This window comes from Leucoraja erinacea, chromosome 12, assembly GCF_028641065.1.
Source record: "Leucoraja erinacea ecotype New England chromosome 12, Leri_hhj_1, whole genome shotgun sequence".
NCBI lineage: Eukaryota > Metazoa > Chordata > Chondrichthyes > Rajiformes > Rajidae > Leucoraja > Leucoraja erinaceus.
Genome location: NC_073388.1, coordinates 32,004,143 through 32,019,596, shown reverse-complemented (window position 1 = coordinate 32,019,596; position 15,454 = coordinate 32,004,143). Strand labels below are relative to the sequence as shown.

The 15,454-nt window shown below is 38.3% G+C and overlaps 1 long non-coding RNA gene across 1 annotated transcript in view; it reads left to right on the top strand.

Moving 5' to 3' along the window:
• The first annotated feature begins 690 nt into the window (after positions 1-690).
• Positions 691-15,454, top strand: part of LOC129702235 (uncharacterized) — a 46,685-nt gene continuing 31,921 nt past the window's right edge. The window contains exon 1 of the long non-coding RNA XR_008724347.1: positions 691-737. This is a non-coding gene — a long non-coding RNA (uncharacterized LOC129702235). The remainder of the gene's footprint in view (positions 738-15,454) is intronic.

Here is a 15,454-nt window from a genome sequence, read left to right as displayed (position 1 = left end):
TTTATGCAACATCCGTTGCCTAAAATGGCAAGTGCCTAAAATGTTAATTTTGCTATGACTTGAATTCAGTGTATGTTGTTTTGTTGAATACGATAAAAAAAAAGGGATAATTGATATTGAGTTGCATGCATTCGTCTTATTTATATTTGACACTAATTGACAGTTAAAGCTGTTAAAATGCAGTAATAATTATGTGAAAAAGTAATTGGGTTTTTAAATGCATTGGAGATGGTTAACATACCAATAGCGGCCAGTACTTCTTCTGAAAAAAAAGTTTTACATTTGCTAAACTACAGCCTACTCAATATTGGAATGGAGCTCCCATTCTTGCAAGACACTTTTATTATCTTGATAACTAGCATTAGCTAAAGACATTTACATTCATGAAGCCAAAAGGATTTGTCTTCCAAGGTGCCATCATTCTAATTTCATTGACCACATCAAATAGACAATTCAAGAATTGCCAAATCTTACAGGATGTCCTGGGGTGTGGCAGGGATCAGCCGCCAAATCCTGGAAGGATCCCAAGGTTTGGAACTCCAAGTGATGATGGTCTTGGGGGAAGTCAGTTGGGAAAGCAGTCCAGCCACATGTCAGGCCCCATTTAAGGTTGAGGAATGTGAACCTTTCAGGGAATGTGAACCTTTCAGAGAATGTTAACCTTTAACCCTTTTGCAAACATTTAAAGTTGTATTGTTTCTCTGAAAACTGGGAAGTAAACTTTAATTCTATCGTGGGTAAGTAAGACTGGCAATTTTTTAATCAGCAAGGCTGAAAACCCATAAATGAATTTTGCATGTTGCACGTTTGTTGATGTTATCTGGGGAAGTTTTGCACTCAGGAACAAAAATGCAAAGACAAACAAAAATTCTACGAATAAATGATGAAGCTTATATTCTAATGGGAGAAGTCTTCCAGAGCGGTTTGCGGAGTAGCTCCAGTCTCATTATAAAAACAACATAGCGGTTTTTGCGGGGTTGTTTGTATGAATTCCTAGCCCTCTGTTGCTTAATTATATTCATCTGAATTTCCCAATTGTCTGAAATATCCTTACATTTCTTTATTTTTATGAGATTTTCCAATAATGTTTCCGCAAACAAGCTAGAAGCTTAATTTAGTCACGTGGATGCCTGGCAAGCTTAAAACTCTTCAAATATTAAAATTCCACAGCCGTCTTTTGAACTACATATTTTTCACTGCATAGAAAATTGTACACATTTCGCAGATTTTTCAACATTTCCCAATAATTGAATGTGTGACAGACTTTGCCCTTTGGAGAGATACTCCATTGTATTCAATTTGATTAAATATTAGAAAAAATATATCTAACCTGCCGCATTGTATAATTACATTGCAATTAACAAGGTGGTTAAGCTGCACATCTAAGTAAACACATGGTTTTGTTTTCTTAACAAGAATCGAATTCAGATTCAGATTAGTTTTTTTGTCATGTACAGCAGGATGCACTGGTTGTCCACATGAAGCTTACAGAGTAAACAGCACATACGGCAATGATAAATACAACAATAAATACTATGATGAATGCAAAACAGCAGAATGGTGCAAAGATCGTAGTGCAAACTGACGTGATACAAAATATACTTAAGTGCATTAATGGCATAACCAAATGAGAATGAGTTAGGAGTAATAGTATGTGGCAGCACTTCTGGGAATGTGGTGTGAAAGAGGTGTTTAAACATAGAAACATAGAAAATAGGTGCAGGAGTAGGCCATTCGGCCCTTCGAGCCTGCACCGCCATTCAATGTGATCATGGCTGATCATCCAACTCCGTATCCCATACCTGCCTTCTCTCCATACCCCCTGATCCCATTGGCCACATCTAACTCCCTCTTAAATATAGTCAATGAACTGGCCTCAACTACCTTCTGTGGCAGAGAATTCCACAGATTCACCACTCTCTGTGTAAAAAATTATTTTCTTACCTTGGTCCTAAAATACTTCCCTCTTATCCTTAAACTGTGACCCATTGTTCTGGACTTCCCCAACATTGGGAACAATCTTCCTGCATCTAGCCTGTCCAACCCCTTAAGAATTTTGTAAGTTTCTATAAGATCCCCCCGTAGCGTGTACAAGCCGAGTCTATCCAGTCTTTCTTCATATGAAAGTCCTGCCATCCCAGGGATCAGTCTGGTGAACCTTCTCTGTACTCCCTCTATGGCAAGAATGTATTTCCTCAGATTAGGAGTCTGATAGAAGTGGGGAAGTAATTCAGGAGTCTGATAGAGGTGGGGAAGAAAATTGTCTTAAGTCCGAGGCTTTCAGGCTCTGTATCTTCTCCCAGAAGGCAGAAAAGAGAAAAGGGAAAGAGGTAAAAACTTTACACTGTACTTTACTGTACACCTTCAAATTGAAATCACATTTTCACCAGAGAATGGAATTTGCAATTTGTTTGGTTCCCTTTATTGATTCCTGTATAAATGGCTCAGTGGTCAGTTTCTCCTCATACTGATTTTAATAAAGGTAGATGGTGCACATGACTCACAACTCTGATGAAACAAGTTCCATTCTGACTTCTGATGCTCTGAGTGTGCCCTTTCTCCCTTTCACTGCATGAGTTGTCTCCTGTTGCTCACTTTTCTTCCTAAATTCCAAAGATGTGCAGGTAGCTAGGTTAATTGGCTATCGTAAATTGCCCCCAGTTTATGAAAGTCAATGGAGTATTAATGGCCAACATGAGAGAATAGGTTAGATGAAATTGGTGTGAGAATGTGATTGAAAATAGACACAAAAAGCTGTGGTAACTCAGCGGGCCAGACAGCATATCTGGAGAAAAGGAATAGGTGATGTTTTGGGTTGAGACCCTTCTTCAGATTGCTTGGAGAGTCAGCATAGGCATGGTGGACTAAATGGCTTTCAACCATGTCATTCCAAAAATGCATACTCTCTTGCAATGCTGAAGATAAAGTGTGGGGACAACTTTAAACAGCTGTTTTGGTGACATCAATGAAATATTTGATGAATAAGAATTTTTGCAGATCCAAATGTAAGTAAAGTGCAGATTTGTTGGAATCAAATCCGGAAAATCCTGTTTGAGCAAATAATGTTGACGTTTATGTAGAGGCAACATTTAGATATTAACACAAAACTAATGCAGCAGGTGCAGGAATGTGAAATAAGTACAATTTCAAGTTCAAATTCAAGTTCAAGTTACATTTATTATCACATGCACCAATTGGTACAGTGAGATTTGAGTTACCTTACAGCCATACGAAGAAAAAGAACACAATACACAACATAAAATGCTGTAAATATTTAGCCGGTCATGCAGCATCTGTGGAGAGAGAAGCTTCGTGATGATTTCAGGTTAATGGCCTTTGAACAGACTTCGGTTGCTCCAATGAAAGATCGGTGACATGAAGCATTAGCTGTTCCTGTCTTGACAGATGGTGAAAGTCTTGCTGAATATCTCCAGCATTTTCTACATTTCCTTTTTTGGGACCAAAAACCTTTCGCCATTGTGGACTGTTCTGTTGTGGTTCTTTTCTTTAATACCTAGCTAGTTACATATTTCAAATCCAATCAGAATGGTCAGCCAAATATTTATGATGCCAAGACTTCTTTAATCAAATATTATTTTAAACGTTTAAGCTGTAGAATCGTTGCTGGATTGTTAAATTCAGAGAAGTCTAACATGTAGCTTTTCCTGAGTTTGTCAAATCATGGGGCTGGTGGAGTGTAGAGAGCGATGGGATGTTCTCTTTATACTAAGTTCTCATTATCATCAGACTGACTATCTGCTTTTCCAGGTACATACATTTCTGGGAGATTTGGTAAATATATATTTCTTCTGATGTCCAGCAAATCCTGCTTGCCATAAAATGGATTGCATTTGATGTTTTGTGTTGGCAATTAGTACAATATCAATAGTCAATGTGCAGCTGGAGCAGGGATTGGGAACATGAACTAATCTTTGATTAGAGCTCAGATTCTAGTGCTAACTATGTTATTTTGTTATCCAATGGACTTGCGTACCCCAATCCCCATGTATAGGGAATTCACTGTACAACAATCTGTGACTACTAAGATGGTAGACTTTTTAAGTAAGCGCGCATGGCTATTAACCTAGGGCCTATTGAAACTAGGATCAGCTGAGAAGTCATTTGTCCTTTAAACGGATTCAATTGTGCTTTAGAGGAGTTACACAAATTCTGAAGGAGTTTTTTTGGAGAGGCTGCTGGTCACAATATAACAATCTGCTTGCTATATTTCCAGTATAGATTGAATATGCCCAGAAAATGCTTGAGCCCATGGCATGTACTAAATTGTTTTAAACATCAAGGCTTTGGATTATTCACCCTAATATTTAAGAACTAAACTACTGGTCTTTGTCTTGTGTTTTAATTGCGAGAGGGTAATGTTTGTAATCAACCTTATGTGTTTGGGTAGATTGCACCTGAGGAAGAAACCACTGACATTAAAATAATTTTGCATTTATGATTAGGAGGGAATTGTTTGCACTTCCCAATCTGATCATCATCGGCAGTTCTAAAATCGAATGTAGACAAGCAAGAGTTAACAGAAACTGGGAACTACATAGGTGCTATCTGGCAACTTTTTACAAAATATACCTTTGCTTTTTGAAGCACAATGCACTATAATTAAGATCCTGGGTGGTTGTCTCTTTTATTCTTTGATCACCAACTGATAGAACTGGAGATTAACTGGCTTACATATATCATGATGACTGCAATTATATATAATTATTTCCGTTGAATCACAGATACATAATCAAGTATATGAGTAGTTGAAAGTGCTTATTATTTCTGGTGCACAGTAGTTGTTTGTAATAAACTGCTTTTGAAATGGTTCTTTTTAAACAGAACCCCACGATATACTATGAAGTATTAATCTTCATTAGGTCTGTTCATCGTTTTCCCTCAGAGCTGTCAATTGCAGGACAATTTAATAACTTTAGGAGCAGCATAAACCTCAATTATATATAAACCTGTGAGGCTCTTCATGTTAAATTAAATGTATCTTTAAATGGAAATGAGTTATGCTGGCAGATCATGGCCAATTGGTCAAACTGCATTTCATTCTAGCATTTTATAACTGATACATTTCCAGAAAGGACTAAATCAGCCAAATTCATTAAAAGGCATCTTAATACTATTCATTAATAAATAACATGTGGGTGGAGGTATTTGATTATGGTTTATTATTATTGCACGTACTGAGAAACAGTGATTGTAGTTGGCTGCCTATAGAACAGAGAACATGTTGTAACATGATGATGAGTTAAACTGCTCATCTGCCTGCACATGATCCACGCCCCTCTATTCTCTGCACTTCCATATGCTTTTTTAAAAGCCTCTTAAATGCCAATAGCGTATCTGCCTCCACCACCATCCCAGGCAATTTGTTCTAGGCCCCCACTACTCTATTTTCCCTCAAATCCCCCTCCCCTTATCCACCATATCACCTACCAGACTTTGATGTACCCCAACCTCTTTCTTCCAGTTTTCTACCCCCATTAATTTGAAGAAGAATTTGAAAGAGGCTCCTGACCCGAAATATCATTGATCCACTCCATTCACAGATGTTGCCTGACAATAGACGATAGGTGCAGGAGTAGACCACTCGGACCTTCGAGCCAGCACCGCCATTCAATGTGATCATGGCTGACACATTGAGTTCCTCCAGCACTTTGTTTGCTCTCCATTCAAAACAGATTTTGGAACCTCAGAACAGCCAAAGCTGTTCATGTGACATGCAGAAACATCCTTTCCCCAGGCATCTTCTAAAAGCTTTGCATTTGTTAGACATTCTCTTCAAAAAAATTAAAGTGTTTAAGAATGGTCATGTTACAGTATAATTACTGCAACATGACTGTTATTAAACACTTTTATTTATTTTTTTGTTACTACCTAGCTAGTAACACAAAAAATAGACACTAAATGCTGGAATAACTCAGTGGTCAGGCACAATCTCTGGAGAAAAAGGATCAGTGATGTTTTGAGTTAGGACCCTTCCTCAGACTGAAAGTGGGGGTGGGAGGGAGGGAAAAGCCAGATGTGAGAAAAGACCAGGATCTCAGTAGTCTAGTGACTCAGAAGCCAGATCCTGGATTTATTGGTTGCCAAGAAGCTACCAGGTTACCAGGAAAAGGTTACTGGAAATTTAAGAAGAAGCTTGGTAGCTCAGAGCCTGTTTTACAAATCCAGATATATGAGTTCAAATCATAGCTGTGGTATTTAGATTAAAACTAATGTTAGTAAAGATGTGTTGAGTAGATTTATTTGAAAGCAATCTATTAAAGGGACTTATTCTGACCCACAGCAATGAGGTGACATGGTGGCGCAGCGTGGAGTTGCTGCCTTACAGCACCAGAGACCTTGGTTTGATTCTGACTATGACTTGACTGCTGTCTATATGGAGGTTGTACGTTCTCCCTATGACTATGTGGTTTTCTCCAGGTGCTCCAGTTTCCTTCCACATGCAACAGAAGTGCAGGTTTATGGGTCAATTGGCTTCTGTAAATTATCCCTAGTGTATAGGATAGAACTAGCGTATGGGTAATTGCTGGTTGGCATGGACACATTGGATCAAAGGGCCTGTTTCCATGCTGCATCTCTAAACTAAACTAAACTATTGATGTCAGCAGAGCTCATTGGTGGTATTGTTGCAGTTGAGCTGGCAAAACCCAACTTTAAAGAATCTGATAGATGATCCAGCTTCTGAAGACGTATGCTTACTTCTGTTAAAATCACTTCCTTTTGGAAAGTAAACCCCCCAAGCCAAATTCTTGCAAGTTGCAAGTCAAATAAGCATTTGCTTTAAGTGAAGCATTAAACAGTTTGGCTGATTTTAACATGGTTAAAGTGAATGTTGATTGGTAAAAGAGTCTGGTGGTTCAGCTGATTGATGGTGCATTTCTTTTTCTTATTGGATTTGGCTTGAATCTATTTCATACAGAAGGTAAGAATGATTCTTCTTCCCAATCACTGGAAGAACCCATTAGTTTTCATGGGCTATGCTTCACCAAATCGTATTGCTCATTTCCTGACTGAAAATACAAAATTGATTCTATTCACCTGGCAAATTTTACTTGGAGCCGCACATACCTTATGATTGTGCTTTTAAATATATCATTGTTGATTGAATTTATGCAGTTTACAATAGTGCTTGTTTAAAAAACATCTTGCTTCTGAAAACATGGGATTAATACTCACGCATATTCAGGAGATTGATAAGATATTGAATATATCACATGACACAAATCACACCATTTTTAAAGTTACAGTTACCATTATATAAATTATTATATACACTACAAATAGCTGCTGCATTTTTGCCTCTGTCAGTGGTATTCATAGCTTGCAATTGTGGCATAAAATCTGCAATAACCATTGGGAGGCAAATCAGTGCCTTAAGGTACAGGGAAGGGTGGCATAAGGTTGCCATGGGTATGTGGGTAAATGGTGGGAGTTCATCGAATGCGTGTGTGGAACATTTGCAATGTGCCTGGCAATACTCCCTTCCTCTGGTTTCATCTTGGCCCTGTGCATCCCCTCAAGCCACTGGTTAAGCATAACTTGTAACACAGGCAGAGATTAGAAGCAGTGATCTCTGCGACTGAAAGATACAGCAAGCTCTCAGACACGCAGGACTGACCTGCCACTGAAACAGCTCAGTCGTCACTCACACAAGCACAATCCCAGTAGATTAATTTTATTTCATATATGATTGGTGACTTGGAGAATGATTTGGACAATGAGTGAAAAGCACAAGTTGAAGGTGGCATATTTTTTAACCAATTTTGGTTATTGAGGAAGTGAACTTCTCACAGGTTGTTGGCATTGCCATGCAAGCGAGTGATGCCAGGGAAGTGAAACCCCACTGGACTGAATCTTACCTGGTAGTAGAACAGTCTGAAGGGTTCCAACTCGAAATGGCACATTCTTTTTCTCCAGAGATGCTGCCTGACCTGCTGAGTCACTCCAGCAATTTGTGTCTATCTTCAGTATAAACCAGCATCTGCAGTTCCTTCCTACACATCTTACCTGGAAGTGTTTGGTCCCATCTCCCGAGGTGTGGGACCTCAACCCCTAATGAATGCAACTGAGATAAAACAGAAAGTTGATTTTGAAGAAGATTTTACATATTTACAGTAAATGGGTTACTTGCTTGTCCAAACATTTATTAAATTACGCCAGCAACTCTGCTTGTCCAAACATTTATTAAATTACGCCAGCAACTCTACCTCCACCACTCTCTCTGGCAGTGCATTCCAGGTACTCACCACTCCATGAATAAAAAGGTTTCTCCTCAGATCCTCTCCGAATTTCTTACCCTTACCCGAAAACTATGCCCCTCTTATTTTTATTCATCTATGACAAGTGAAAAAAAATCCTGCAGTCCAACCTATCTACACTCTCCCTAATTTCACATAGCTTAACCCAATCCCCTCTTAATCTCCTCTGCTTCAAAGAAAACAGACATGGACTCTCCAATCTCTCCACATAATTAAAAGGTTTCATCTCGGACAATATGCTAGTTAGTCTCCTCTAGATCACCTCCAGCATGATCATACCTTTCTTATAGTGTAGTGACTAGAACTACACACAGTTTCCAGCTGAGGCCTGATCAATGTTTTATAAAGTTGGAGCACAACCTTCCTGCCCTTGCATTTAATGCCCTGCCCAGTGAAGGTTAGTATGCCATATGCATTCTTAACCATGTTATCTACCTGCATTGCCACCTTCAAGAATGATTAAACTTATGTGCCACAGTTCCTCTGTTCTTCAATATCTCCTAGTATCTTACAATTCAGGGTGTATGCCCTCTCCTCATTAACACTCCAAAAATGCATCACCTCACATTTACTGCATATGGATTAAACTCCATCTGCCAGTTCTCTGCTCATTTCACCAACACATCTATGTCATTTTGTTACCTAACCTTGCTCCACACTGTCAACAACTCCACTGACATGTATGTAATCTGCGAACTTGCTGATGATGCCCCCTACATTCACAGCCAAATTGTTCACATCTATAACAAACGGCTAGGGTCCCAGCACTGGCACTTATGTAACACCACTCATCACAGGCACCCAATTGAAAAATAGCACTATACCATCTGCTATACCAAGCCAATTTTGAATCCAATTTGCCCACTTGCCTTGGATCCAATGGGCCCTGACATTTTGTTGATTCTAGATATATATATTTATCAAAATTCTCAGAACAACTAGAGAGCAGTTCTGAGCTACTGTCTTCAACTTTGGAGACCCTCGGACTACCTTTGATCGAGCTATACTAGACTTTATCTTGCACTAAATGTTATTCCCTTTATCATGTATCTGTGGAAGGCTCGATTGTGATCATGTGTTCTCTTTCCGCTGACTGGTTATCACGCAACAAAAGCTTCTCACTGTATCTTGGTGCACGTGACAATAAACTAAACTAAAGAAGAATGAATCATAGAAAGCTATCTCTAAACATGATGCCGTAACTACTATTCACCTCACTAGCAGGGAGCTCTACTTTGTACTTTAAATGATAGGGAAGCCTGAGTGATCCAATTCAGTCTGAGCCTATTTTTCCAATATTCTTTGCATTTTCTGGCATGTAACTTGGTGAGCAGCTACCAAAGTAGTACTGTAGAAAAGGTTGAAGATTTTAGAGCACTATAATATGGCCATTGTCATTATGCTGCAAAATGATACTTAGTAAAATGTGTGATATGGCATCACTGAGCACAAGCAGGTTTATAGCTCATCCCAGATTGCTGACTTTGTCGCCAATTCCCTTTTGAAAGTTGCTACTGAATTTGATTTCAATCAGTGAACTCCTTTTTCTGCTCAAGTTCTTTAAGGGGCTGACCCTCTTGGGTGACCTAATTGGTGAGTTTAGAAGAGTATGAAAAAATGACATGTCTTCAACCTCCTTTGACTATGTAGAAGGGTTCCCGGACATGGTGCCAACAGACAAGAAGCCAAAGCAAAATCGAAGCCAAAGAACCAAATGGAAACGAGGCTGAAACACCAATAAAACGCAAGAGTCCGAAGACGAAACACGTACTGCGTCGCCTAAAAGCAAACTTACCGAATGGCCGCTCTGTGGAAACGCCACCTTGTTTGCTTTTAGGTGACGCAGATTTTTGGTTTGTTGGCTTTTAGGTGCCCCGCCCTTTCTGTTTGTTTGCACTTAGGCGTCCCATTCTTTCGGTTGGTAGGCATTTCGGCTTCGGACTCTTTCGGTTTATTGGCGTTTCAGCCTCATTTCCATTTGGTTCTTTGGCCTCTCGTCCGTCGGTGCCACGTCCGCACATGATGTAGAAGACCTCCTTTGACCTCTTTTGACTATGTTGAAGGCCAGCTATGACTAGCTACGTCTAACTTCGGGAAAATTGGACACCGAATAGTGGAGAGTGAAGACGACCTCCTTCAACTTCCCTTCGACTATGATGAAGACTATCTACGACTACCTTCAACTACCTTCGACTACACTCAATTACCTACGACTAACATGCCGATCTACTACGACCTACTATGATTTAACCTACGATTAAAAAAAGTATCGATTTTTTTTCCATGGCGACATTTTTTTACTCCCGGGCATTTTTTAACATATTGAAAAAAACACCGCTACCTAGCTGAGGCCTGGAGTACATGGAGAGTTGAAGGAGAGTTACGAAGACCTCCTACGACCTCGTGTTGACCATGCTGCGAGTATCAGTCGAGGGCAAACTCGCCAGAACTCGCGGATTAGGTCGCCCGTGGGACAGGCCCATTATGGCTTCTCCTAAAATTGTGTTTTTTTTGGCATTACTAACCATAAGGCCATAGGCAGAGGAACAGAATTAGGCCATTCTGCCTATCCAGTAAATCATGACTGATCTATATTTCCCTCTCAACTCCATTCTCTTGCCTTCTCCCCATATCCTATAATGCTCTTCCTAATCATTAACCTATTAATCTCTGCCTTAAAAATACCCAATGTCATGAGAGAAAGCAAGGAGAGAGGAGGGGTAGGATAAATCCTGGCAGATAATACGTGGATACAGGTGAAAGGGGCTTTATCCATAATGATCCACCTATTATCTGATGAGAAGCTTTATATTAAAGCTAGGAAGAAATAGATGAGGTTACACCACAGGTAACAGCAAGAACTTAACAGACGGATTATATCAGTATTTCACCTCTTATGGAAAAGTGGACATGACATTTCAAAATGAAATGAGTAATGTGATAAGTGGACTTAAAGCAAAAAATATATTCAATAAGAAAATCAAATTCACAGATAATGAAACCCTTAGTTTGGATGGAGTGCACATTCACAATTTGAAATAATTGATGGAAGAGATGGCAGAGGCATTACCATTTGCTCAATACAAAGACAGTGGCATAAAGACTTACAGATAATTAATGTAGTAACATTATTTAAGAAACCGGAATAGAGGGAATTCAGGAGCAAGAAAAATATCGCAAAATGAGTGATATTTTCTTTATTACTGAGTTCTTATTCAGTGATAAGAAAAATAATGGAATCTTTACCATTTTTAAAAAGGATTCTATGGATTTCAGATAAATATCCTGTGGCCAGCATCATTGAACATCTTGCAGAGGTCAAAATCGGATATGATTTATTTAGATTTTCAAATTGTCTTTGATAAAGTAGCCCATTTTAGATGAATAAGGAAGGTTAGAGGAGGCTGAGCAGAATGGATTGTCCGCTGACTTTCAACAGAGAGCAACAGTAAAGAGCAATTATTCACAGTAGTGATTTGTGACATTCTATAAGGATAACTGCTTAGAACTACTACTATTCATTAATAAACCAATAGGAACAAAAAACTCAAAATTATTGGAAAACATCAATAAAAAAGGGAAGGATACTATTATGTTTTTTCCATTTTACTGATAGATTTGCCTTGGACTTGCACAATGTGTATGGTCTGCTAGGATAGGATTCCATCCTTTAAAAGTAAATCTTCTGTCGGAGAGGGTGAATGGTAATAATTAAGAATTATCCAACTTGCACTTGAAAGATAAGGCCTACCCAATTATTGTAGGTTTACTCTGTATTTTGTTGGTAAATCATTGCAAGTCTTTTAATGCAAACTGAGTTTTAATGCAAACTCTCTATATCTTTAGTCTGGAGAAGGATCCAGACCCAAAATGACCATCCCCATAGTTTGTGTTTGATATAATTTTTTATGGAAGTGAGTGCTAATATAATCCAGAGTAAGTCAAGCAGAACTGGGCCCCAGCAATAGATGATGGTGTAAAGAGATAGATTTAGACCTCTGCATCTTTCAGTTAATGGCCAATAGCTGATAGTTCCCTTTGAAAGCATCATCTACTGGAATAACAGTGCCTGTAAACATTTTTACACTAATATTAATTTTCTGAACCTTTGAACAATGCAGAGGACGTTCCCTACTTATTAATACTAGTTTATATTATCTCTTTTCAGAGATGAGGTGGTGTAAGCATTTGCAATTTAAGTTTGGACTAATAGATTTGTTATGCAGATAATCCATGGCTCATTGCTGTTTGCTCCATTCACACTATTGTTTTCTTTTGGAATCCGCTTTGCCCTTCTCTTTGATAACGTCAGAATGGACAGAATTAGGTTTGGTAATGGTATTTTTAGCTGCACTTAATCAATTCAGCTGACTGACTTTACCTTTTTCTGTAGGTGTTAAAATGCTAATACTTGAATTCATATGCAGGTGAAAGGCAGGCACATAGTTTTATACGATAAAACTGTCATTCAAATAAGACAGATTTAACTCACAGTTTAGTATTTCCTACTTCATTGATTTAATGACAGCATCTATCACTAGATCTTATCAATTTATTAATGCATCATTTTGCAAGTAATTAGGTTACAACAAGCTGAAACTCATCAATTTCTTGTCTTCCTATTTGGATCCGCTTTGAAAAATGAGTTGCTTTCCACAGGCAATCTACTGTTTACAGGTAGACATTCCTCTTTCTGTCTTAAACCTAATGAAACATTTCAAATCTTTAATTGTTTTGTGACTGCGCACATCAAGCTACTGACTGTTATCAGCCAAACACTTTGTAATGGAAGATCAAGCTGAAAGCCATCACTGGTGCATTCATTCCAGGTTTGACAGTGAACGATGAGCTGACTTGTGGGTTCCGCCTGCTTAGTAGAATGACTTCACCCCTTCACTGCTGGTAGTGAGATGTTAATTTTACCACACAGTAGGGTCAATGGAATATGAAAAGTGATGATCCCCTATTGATTTATGTCCTGCTTTGATAGATTGAACAGTGAAAGTAAAAGTTAGTTCAAATAACAACTGGTAATTATCAGAGATTTTGATACGCAGAGTAAAAACAACATTTTTGAGGTAAAATTGTTTCTTTATGTTGCTTTAATCTTCACCAACAGACTATTTTTTAGTAAAAATACACAGAACTGCACTTGCCTGTTTAAAATGTACAGAAATAAATCTGTGCTCATCCACAAATGAATACTTGCATCCTAAGAATGAAAGCCAATTTTGAAACTCAAAACCCTTAAAGGGTCTGTCGCACTTGGGCGACCTAATTGGGGAGTTTAGAAGAGTTTGAAAAAGTGACATGTTGAAGACCTCCTTCGACTATGTTGAAGACTAGCTTCAACTAGCTACGACTAGCTATGACTAACTTCGGGAAAATTGGACACCGAATAAGACGACCTCCTTCAACCTCCCTTCGACTATGATGAAGACTATCTACGACTACCTTCAACTACCGTTGATTACCTACAACTAACATGCCACGTCCTAGCTGGGGCCTTGAGTATGCAGAGAACACTCTGTGTACTCAAGGCCTCCTACGACCTTATACGACCTCGTGTCGACCATGCTGCAAGAATGAGTCGAGGGCAAACTCGCCAGAACTCGCAGATTAGGTCGCCCAAGTGGGACAGGCCCTTAAGTCCTTTAATTTGTGTGTTCTCATTTCTGTAACTTATAATAAGTGATATATTGTGATTATGGTTTACTGCTTCTTTTAGGATACAGATTCATAAGGTGGAGGATTGAAAAAATAGCACCACTGGTCTGTATGAACATGCTAAGAACAAAACTGCATATGTCATTCATAATGATTAAAGCATCTATCATACAGATAGCTTTATGAACTATGTAAAAAGTTTTAGGGAAACATCTTCTCAGGTTCAAAATTAATTTGACCACCTCCAACAGGTTTAGGGTAATCATGAAAGAAAAATCAATTCAAATTCTAAAACTCTCTTTACTCCATATATAATATGATACGATTTAAACTTTCATTGGTTTAGTTGGTTTAGCAAAATATGATGGAAGTATGAAACATAAACATTGATTACAACCAGCATAATTTTATAAGAAGGGAATGCAGGGATACATGTAGTAAAGGGGCTGTCCCATTGTGGCGACCTAATTGGCGAGTTTAGAAGAGTTTAGGAGAGTTTGAAAAAGTGACATGTTGAAGACCTCCTTCGACTATGTAGAAAACCTCCTTCGACCTCCTTCGACTATGTTGAAGACTAGCTTCGACTAGCTTCGGGAAAATTGGACACTGAATAGTGGAGAGTGAAGACAACCTCCGTCAATCTCCTTCGACCTCCTTTCGACCTCCCTTTGACTATGTTGAAGACGATCTACGACTTTCGACTACCTTCGATTACTTTGAATAACATGCTGACCTACTGCGACTTACTTCGACTAAACCTACGAGTTAAAAGAAGTATCAATTTTCTCCATGGCGACCTTTTTTTACTCGCAATTGGGACAAGCCCATTAGGCTTTGGTTAACTGAGTTTGTATCTTTGATATTAAGTTATTTTATTTTGTTGTCAGTGATTGGTTTAACATCCATGATGTCAAGGGTCTGAAATGTTTGCTAACTGTTTGATTTATTATTTAATTGTGCCTCATACATAAAATTGAAGATATCGTTTTCTGCTTCCCCAATGTACTACCAGATATAACCATGAACCTTGCACAAATCAACAGTTGACTCTATATGTATGATTAATTGGTACTCACGAAAATATTCTCTTGGATGGTACTTTGTTTGTCGTGGTATTAATATTTACTTACAAGAATATTTAAATTAAATTTCTGAGTATTGTGGTAAATTTGTTTTGGAATTTCACATTTGAGATGACAGGTGATCTATAAGCATTTTTAAATGAACTGTATAATAATAATAATAATAATAATAATAATAATAATAATAATAATAATAATAATAATAATAATAATAATACATTTTATTTATGGGCGCCTTTCAAGAGTCTCAAGGACACCTTACAAAAATTTAACAGGTAGAGGAAAAACATGTAAGGGGAATGAAATAAATAGTAGAGACATGACTAGTACACAAAGTAAAGACAGAATTCAATTCAAAACACAATAAAAGGCAATTAGTGCACAGATGAAAAGGGAGGGGGACGTGGGGCTAAGGATAGGCAGAGGTGA